The sequence below is a fragment of the Rousettus aegyptiacus genome, unplaced genomic scaffold (genome assembly GCF_014176215.1).
Source record: "Rousettus aegyptiacus isolate mRouAeg1 unplaced genomic scaffold, mRouAeg1.p scaffold_m13_p_18, whole genome shotgun sequence".
Lineage (NCBI taxonomy): Eukaryota > Metazoa > Chordata > Mammalia > Chiroptera > Pteropodidae > Rousettus > Rousettus aegyptiacus.
This window is the reverse complement of record NW_023416293.1, coordinates 15,539,439-15,546,803: the sequence shown is the minus strand read 5'-3', so window position 1 is coordinate 15,546,803 and position 7,365 is coordinate 15,539,439. Positions and strand designations below refer to the sequence as shown.

General features: G+C 59.6%; 1 pseudogene; it reads left to right on the top strand.

Annotated features, from left to right (window-relative positions):
- The first annotated feature begins 2,161 nt into the window (after positions 1-2,161).
- LOC118613469 lies at positions 2,162-2,280 on the top strand (annotated as a pseudogene).
- Positions 2,281-7,365: the final 5,085 nt, after the last annotated feature.

Sequence of the window (7,365 nt, the reverse complement as noted above, 5' to 3'; positions counted from 1 at the left end):
CTCCCTGTTGACTGCTTCTAGATGACTCCTGGCCCTACCTTCCTCCACCATCACCTGCCGCCCAGGGCAGTGTCCTGGTCTCAGCTGAGAGGTGCTCTTCTTGCCCAGCCCCCATCCCGTGTGAGGCCTGTCACCCAAGGCTCCCAGGAAATGTGCCTACCCGGGGCCCGGCCGCCACTGCTCCCCGCAGTAACCAGAGTGAACCCCAGATGGCGGGACAGTTGGAGAGGAGGTGGGGGCCAGTGTCCCCGCCCCGAAGGCTGTCCCCATTCCTCAGGGATCATAAAGAAAAGTTCTTTCTACTTTTTCATTTTTCAGTTACAGTTGACATACGGTATTATACTAGTTTCAGGTGTACAGCAAAGCGGTTAGACATTTATATAATTTACGAAATGACGCCCCTCCCCCGTAAGTCCAGTACCAACCTGACACAGTCCATAGTTGTTACAATGTTACTGGCTGCGTTCCCTGTGCACACTTCGCATCCCAGTGAGAATTTTGTAAGTGCCAATTTGTATTTCTTATCCCTTCCGCTTTCTCACCCAGCCCCCAAAACCTTCCCATCTGGTGACCATCAGTTCGTTCTCTGCATCTATAAAGCTGTTTCTGTTTCGTTTGCTTATTTTGTTCTTTAGATTCCACATGTAAGTGGAATCATATGGCGCTTGTCTTCCGCAGCGTGACTTACTCCACTCGGCACAGTGCCCTCTAGGTCCATCCACGTCATTGCAGATAGCAAGAGCTCGTTCTTTTAACGGCTGAGTAATATTCCGCCGTGTACATGCACCAGCTCCTCTGCACCCATTCATCCATTGACAGGCACCCAGGTGGCCTCAGTGATCTTGGCTACTGTGAACAATGCCGCAGTGAACACGTGGATGCACAGGTCTTTTCAAATTAGTGTTATGTATTTCTTCAGGTAAATACCGGAAGTGGGTCTGCGGGGTCACGTGATCGTTCTAATTTTCGAAGGAACCTCGAACCGTTCCGCGCAGCAGCCGTAACAATCTGCGGTCCCACCAACACTCTCGCACAGTCTGCGCTGCACCCTTCTTGCCCACGTCCTGGAAGGGGAAGGAGAACCCTCCTGGTGGCCTGCAGGTGCCACCCTGGCCTCAGACGTGTTCCCCCTTATCCCTTCCAGCCTGTGGTCAGTCCCCCCCCAGGAGGCACCTCGGGCCACCGTGGTGTGTCTGGCCTGCAGCCCCCCAGCCGGAGCTGGGTGCCAGGGTGGCTCGGCCCGTCCCCCAGCCAGACGCCTGCTGCGCATTCTAAATAACACTTTCACAGGCACAATGTCCCTGAGTCCCCACAACATGGGTTTCACTCTGCTCGTCTTGAAGGATGACCTCAGAGAATTCAGGGGAGTCACCCAGAACCACCTGTGTGAATGGTAAGGCCGGCACCAAGTGCAGACTGGGTCATCTTACTCTCCGGCCGCAGCCACCCCCCGTTTCCACTGCAGAGCCCCGGGCCTGGTTCTCGTGGGCGTGGCTGTTCTGAGGAAGCCTCTCATTTATTTGCAGCTCCCACCCCACTCACATCCACAGATAATGGAATCATCTTGTGAAACCCACAAACATGCAGACGTGAGATGTGCAGAGACGTGCTGTGTAGGCGGGCCACATTGGGGGCTCCCCCCCCCCCCAGATTTCTAATTCTGGAGAATTTCTAATCCAGATTTGTGATTTCTCGAGCGTCCCACCCCAGACCTACTGAATCAGAATTGCCAAAAGTGGAGCTGCGTCACGGCCCATGTTTCATTCCACGATGCAAGTAGATAAAGGAGACAGAAACAGATGGGGGGAGGGGGACGGGGGAGACGGGGGGTGGGGGGCAGGGGGGCCACACATTGCACAGCTGTAGAGGCTTAGAAGCTCTAACTGCCCATCGCAGCCCTAGGTGTCCCAAAATAACACTGTCCTGCTCCTGCTTGAGGACAGACACGGTCTGTTCTGGAAACAACCCACTCCGGGGCCTGAACAGCTGTTGAGCCCCCAGAACCAGAACCAGGGATTACAGCTGCCTTCCATGAGCTGCAGGTCTTTATACACCTACACAACCTGGTGGGTTTGTAGAGAGCAGGACCGGAATCCAATTCAGGAAAGCAGAGTCATTGTGTGTCAAAAGGCAAACATCTCCAATTTAAAAATAAATGAACGTCTACAGCCATGCCACCCTGAACAAGCCCAATTCTGTCTGATGTCGGAAGCTAAGCAGGGTCGGGCCTGTTTAGTACTTGGATGGGAGACCGCCTAGGAAGACTGGGTGCGGCAGACATCAAATAAATAAATAAATAAAAATAAACGAAGGGATATTAGATTATATTTTCAGCTGTGATAATGCTTTCATAGTTCTTTAAAAAAATAAGTCCTCATCATTGAGAGATTCAGGCAAAAGTATTCAGAGGTTGAGGTGTAACGATGTCTACAACTTACTTTGGAACGACAGCAGGAAAGTACCTTCATTCACAGAGACGTAAATATAAATGTGCAGACGTATAGGGAATGTGGGGAGAGAGCGAGAGAGAGGACGGCAGGAAAACGCTCACCGCTGAGCACAAACGGGGAGCATGGTGGGGTTCTCGCTCTGCTCTTTCTGCTTTGTCTATGTTTTAAAATTTTCAAAACAAAAGATTGCAAGAGAAAGGAAGAATAAAGAGCAAACAAGAAATCGGGCAAATAATTGCAGCGAAAATAATCACAATTTTTCTTGGAACAAAACCCCCAGACATTGTACCCAGACAGAAACAGCCGGCGTGCTCAGCGGCTGTCAGTCAGTCAGTCGGTCGGTCACTCAGCCGGTGTTTACTGTGGGCCGCAAGCGCCTAGAACCGCCCCTGGCGGTGAAGGGAAAAGGAGTGGACACTGGGCTTCCCTGTCCCCAAGCTGCTGACGATGACAGTCAGCTCCGGGGAATGCTTTTGCTCCGCGTCTCGCTCCCTGGGAGGTTCTAAAGAAGCACCCAAGTTACACCCCGTGAGCAAGGATGCTTCGTTCCCATGAACCACACCTCGGTCGGAAAGTTTCGGCCTAGAAGAGGATTAACACGGAGGTCACAGATGGCAGCAAAGAGGTTCTACTCAGAAAATTCCAGGGTCGGACACCCAGGAGGGCCGAGCGCCGCAGCGCGGCCCAGCGCATCTGCGCGTCCCAGCGAGGGTCAGCTGGCCGCGGCCGTCTGCAGGGGCGGGGGCGGAGGGAGGAGGCCCCGAGAGACGGGCGTAGCCCCGGCCGGTCCTCTGCGAGGACCAGGCCCCGCAGGCAGGCCGTGGCAACGGTTCCTGGAAGCCATGGGGCCAGTTTATCTCACAAGCCCAGTGCGAATTTGGGGTATTTTTGCTCAAAAATGGTAGAGGGAGGAAGAACATCTCTCCGTGTGAAGAGAACTGGTAATTCCTGACATTTTATTTTATAATTGGGACTAGAAAGTTTAAAGCATAAACGCCCACTGAGATAACCGTCACTCATTCCACACACAAATTTTTTTCGTCTGTGCCAAACTCTATTCCAGATTACTGGAATACGCTGATGAAAATCTGTGCTTTCAGGAAAATCCCGGGCCTCCCGCGGAGAGATGGAGAACCCTGCCACCGTGGGTGGGCCCAGTTAGGGAGCCGGGCGGGGGCGGGTGCCGAGATGAGGCTGGCCTGAAGGTGGCGCTCTTGAGGTGGGAGGGGAGCCTGAGGGGCTCGGGACGCGGCACCCCCCAAACCGCGGTCCCCAAGGACGGGCCCTACCGCCTGCGGAGTCGGCGGAGCCGCACCGCACTGAGGGATTTGCAAACGCAGCTACGAGCAGGCAGCTCTGCTGAGAATGACACGAAGACGTTTGTTCTTGTTTCTGAATGCGGTTCACTTGCAATGAACGGGCCTGCTCCTGAAGAGTTTCTAACCAAGCTGTCATGGTGCAAAACCGGCCTCTGTGTTCAGGGGACAGTTCGCCTTGATTGAAAGACGGAACACAGACAGGAGCAGATAGAAAAGCCACAGGCCTCGCGGCGAGAGGCCGGGCCGTGGACGACAGAGAGGTCGACAGGAAATACGGACTGCAGAGCGCAGGGCGGGGCGCAAGCCGGGGTCGTCGCCGTCCCCTGGGATTTCCCAGCAAAGCAAGGTTCGCTGCCCCCAGTGTCCTGCCTAAACCGGAAGTCGCCTGACTGTGGCCAGAATTTGGAGAAGGCCGGAGGCGGGGAAGGGGCGTGGGGGCTTGGAATCCCAGCGGAGGTGGGAGGTGACGGCTAAGCGTGGGCATTCTGGAGGGGTGGGCAGGAGGGGCCCGAGAGAGGGACCATGACGGACGGCAGGCGGGGCGCACAGTGGGGCTGCAGGCGCGGGCCCTCACTGCCCAGCTGAACCTGGTCCTATGGGACACGGGGAGGGGGTGCGACAGACCCAAAGCCGTGCTGTGAAAAGATCAGTCTCGCGGACAGACACGTTCAGGACGCGCTGAGGGGCTGTTGCGGCCCGTCAAGGCCCCTGCGGCGGGGGCGGTGGCCAGGCGGCCGTGAAGGCGCAGCGCTGGTCCGCGGTGACCGGTCCAGCGAGAACGTGAGGGCCGTGACGGGCGGGCTCCGCGCGGTTTCTCCAGCCTGTGCACAGTGGGTGCCGGCTCGGTGCTGGGCACGGTCTTAGGAATTCGGGGCCCCTCGAGGAGCAAACCAGACCAGGGCCCCTCCCGCGTCCTCTGGGTTCATGCTCCCCCATAGCCACAGAGGACAGAGGGGCAGGGCCGACAGCCAGGTGGCACAGAAGTGAACAGGAGTTAGGGGTAGACAGAGCACCGGCGGAGGACGGGCAGAGCAGGGGCAGGGTGCTGGGGTGCCCGCCGGGGTGCCTGCAGGCCCCAGGGGCCCCGGTGGGCCGAGGCCCAGCCTGGTCTCCGCAGAGGGGCCTTCCGGCTGGGGCCAGAGTGGCTGAGCCCTGTGGCGGGAGCCTGCCTGGCCTGCAGGGTGAGCGGAGGGCGGCCAGTGTGGGCAGCGCAAATGACAGAGAGGGACAGGGGTCAGAGGCGGGTCAGAGGCGGGTCAGAGGCTGCACCAGCTGGAGGATGCGGGCTTCTCCTCTGAGCGAGCAGAAGCCTCCGCGGTGGAGGCGGGGGTGGGGGGCGACACGACTTGAGGCTGGCCTTGCATGCAGACCGGATGGGGGGGCGGAGCTAGGAGACCAGGAAGGGCTGAGACCGGGCGGGCGGCAGTGGAGGAGGTGCCGGGGTCAGCCCCCAGGTGTTCTGCAGGCAGAGCCAAGGTGCCCTGCGAGGAGGGGTTGGGGAGGGGGGAGCGAGGCTGGGTCCCGGGTCTGGCGAGGGGGAAGGGCAGGCGTCGTGGTCCGGCGGGTCTGGGCGTCAGGTGCTGGCGTTGGACCCGCTGAGTTGGAGGCGGCGTCGCTGCCCCAGGAGCAGGTCCTGTGGGGCGGGGTGGCGGGGGTGGGGGTGGGCTGTGGGGGTGTGTGGGGGATCTGGGACAGAGGTGGGGCCTGAAGCCAAGAGATGGCCGAGAGCTCCAAGGGGGCGAGCTCTGGGCTCTCAAAGGTGACTTTAAAGTCGAGCACAGTAAAACGGCCGAACGTCTAATAAAAGGGGCGGGGGGTGGGGGGGGGGAGAACGGACCCTTCGAGCTTTGCTGCAAAGAGGAGCAAAGAGTGGGGTGGCCCCAGAGTCCGGATCAGGACGCTGCGAGCGCGCGGGTGACGGGTGACGGGGCGGGGGGCTGGGGGCGGGGCCCCACGAGCCCGGCGACTTTGAGCAGGCGGGGCGCCCGGTGAAGCAGCTTGGCCACCTGAGAAGTGGCGTCGTCCTGGTGAGGCTGCTGGTGCCCGCGCGGGTCTGTAAGGAGGTGGCCACCCAGCTCCGCGCCCAGGGAGGGAGTCAAGGCGCGAGACGGGCGCCGGGACCTCGGCTAGTGGCGACCCACGCACGGGGGCGGGGCTCCCTGCGGGCGGAAGCGGGGGTGGGGCGGGGGTGTGGCCAGCCCCAGGCAGGGGCGCGAGAGTGGCAGTGCCGGACTGCTGGGGGCTGTGACGAAATACCGTGAGGAAGGGGGTGACCTCGGCAACTCCAACTACCTCCCCACAGGTCTGGAGGCCTGACGTCGCCCACAGTCACGGGGTCAGCGAGGGCGGCTCCTTCTGAGCCTCTCCACTTGGCTAGTCTGTGTCCTCACTGGTCTGTCCTCTGTACCGCCGCGTCCTAAGTTCTCATAAGGACCTCAGTGGGTCGTGGGGCCCACCCTACAGACCCCATCTGACTTGATCACCTCCTTAAAGGCCCTGGCTCCAAATACAGTCGACGTCTGTGGAAACAGGGGTTAGGGCTTCAAAGTGCAAATGTCGGGGTACACGACTCAGACCGTAACACACGGGGGTCAGGGCGGATCGGGTCCCTCCTGTGATGACACAGCTTGAATCAGAGTAAAGCCACAGGAGGATGGGCAGGGGCTGTCCCCGGAGTCCCCCCAAATCAAAAGGGGGCAAATAAGGTGAGCAGCAGCCATCGGGACAGGACACAAGGCTCTCCTGGCTTAAGCGGAGAGGGCCCAGGACAGGGACCGTGCCGGCCGGGCTCCGGAGGGGCCCCCAGAACCGAGGTCTCCCCGAGAACCGGCTCCCCCGCCACCCTCAGCCTCAGGCCCTGCTCCGCGGCCTCTGCCGTCACAGCTTCCGGCTGCCAGGGCCAGCGTGGCCGCCCGGTCCCACCACCTCGCAGGTTCGGGGAGCAATTCCAGAGCCCCGTGAATGGACTGTTTGATCGGCTGGATTGAGTGTGTGCATCCCTCCCAAACAGATAAAGTCTGGGGCGGCAGGGGCACCATGGGGTACAGGTATGTCTGGGGGTCTATTCGGGGTGCCGCTGGAGGGGCGCACAGGCGGGTAAGGACAGTCTGTGCGGACTGGCAGAAGGCACACAGGGGACACGGCCGAGGCCTGGGTCTCAACGGCCACGGGCGTGAGAGTATCAGAAACATACAGAAAGGAAGTGACGTTTCTGCCGACGGGACGGCGTGGCCGGGGGACGTTCCGTGGGGTGCAGCCGCACATGACGGGGCGAGCGAGGCCTCGGACCCCTTCCCGGGGCTGAGCCCATGACGGATTCGGGCTTTGCACCTTTCATGTGCTTAGAAAACTGGGCACCTGCGGGCCACCTCAGTGGTTTCTATAGGACGTTTTTTAAAAATGCCGCAGAGTACGTTTATCACGTAGTTTGGCCCAAATGAGAAAACCAAAGCACCGGAGAACGAAATGAGTCTGCCCAAGACGGAGAACATACGGAAAAGCTCAAACACTCAAATCCATGAAATGCGAGTGCGAAAAGGGCATTACCGTTTCTACGGCCGTCGTTGAAGTCGCCTGCCATCAGCATGCACGCGGGC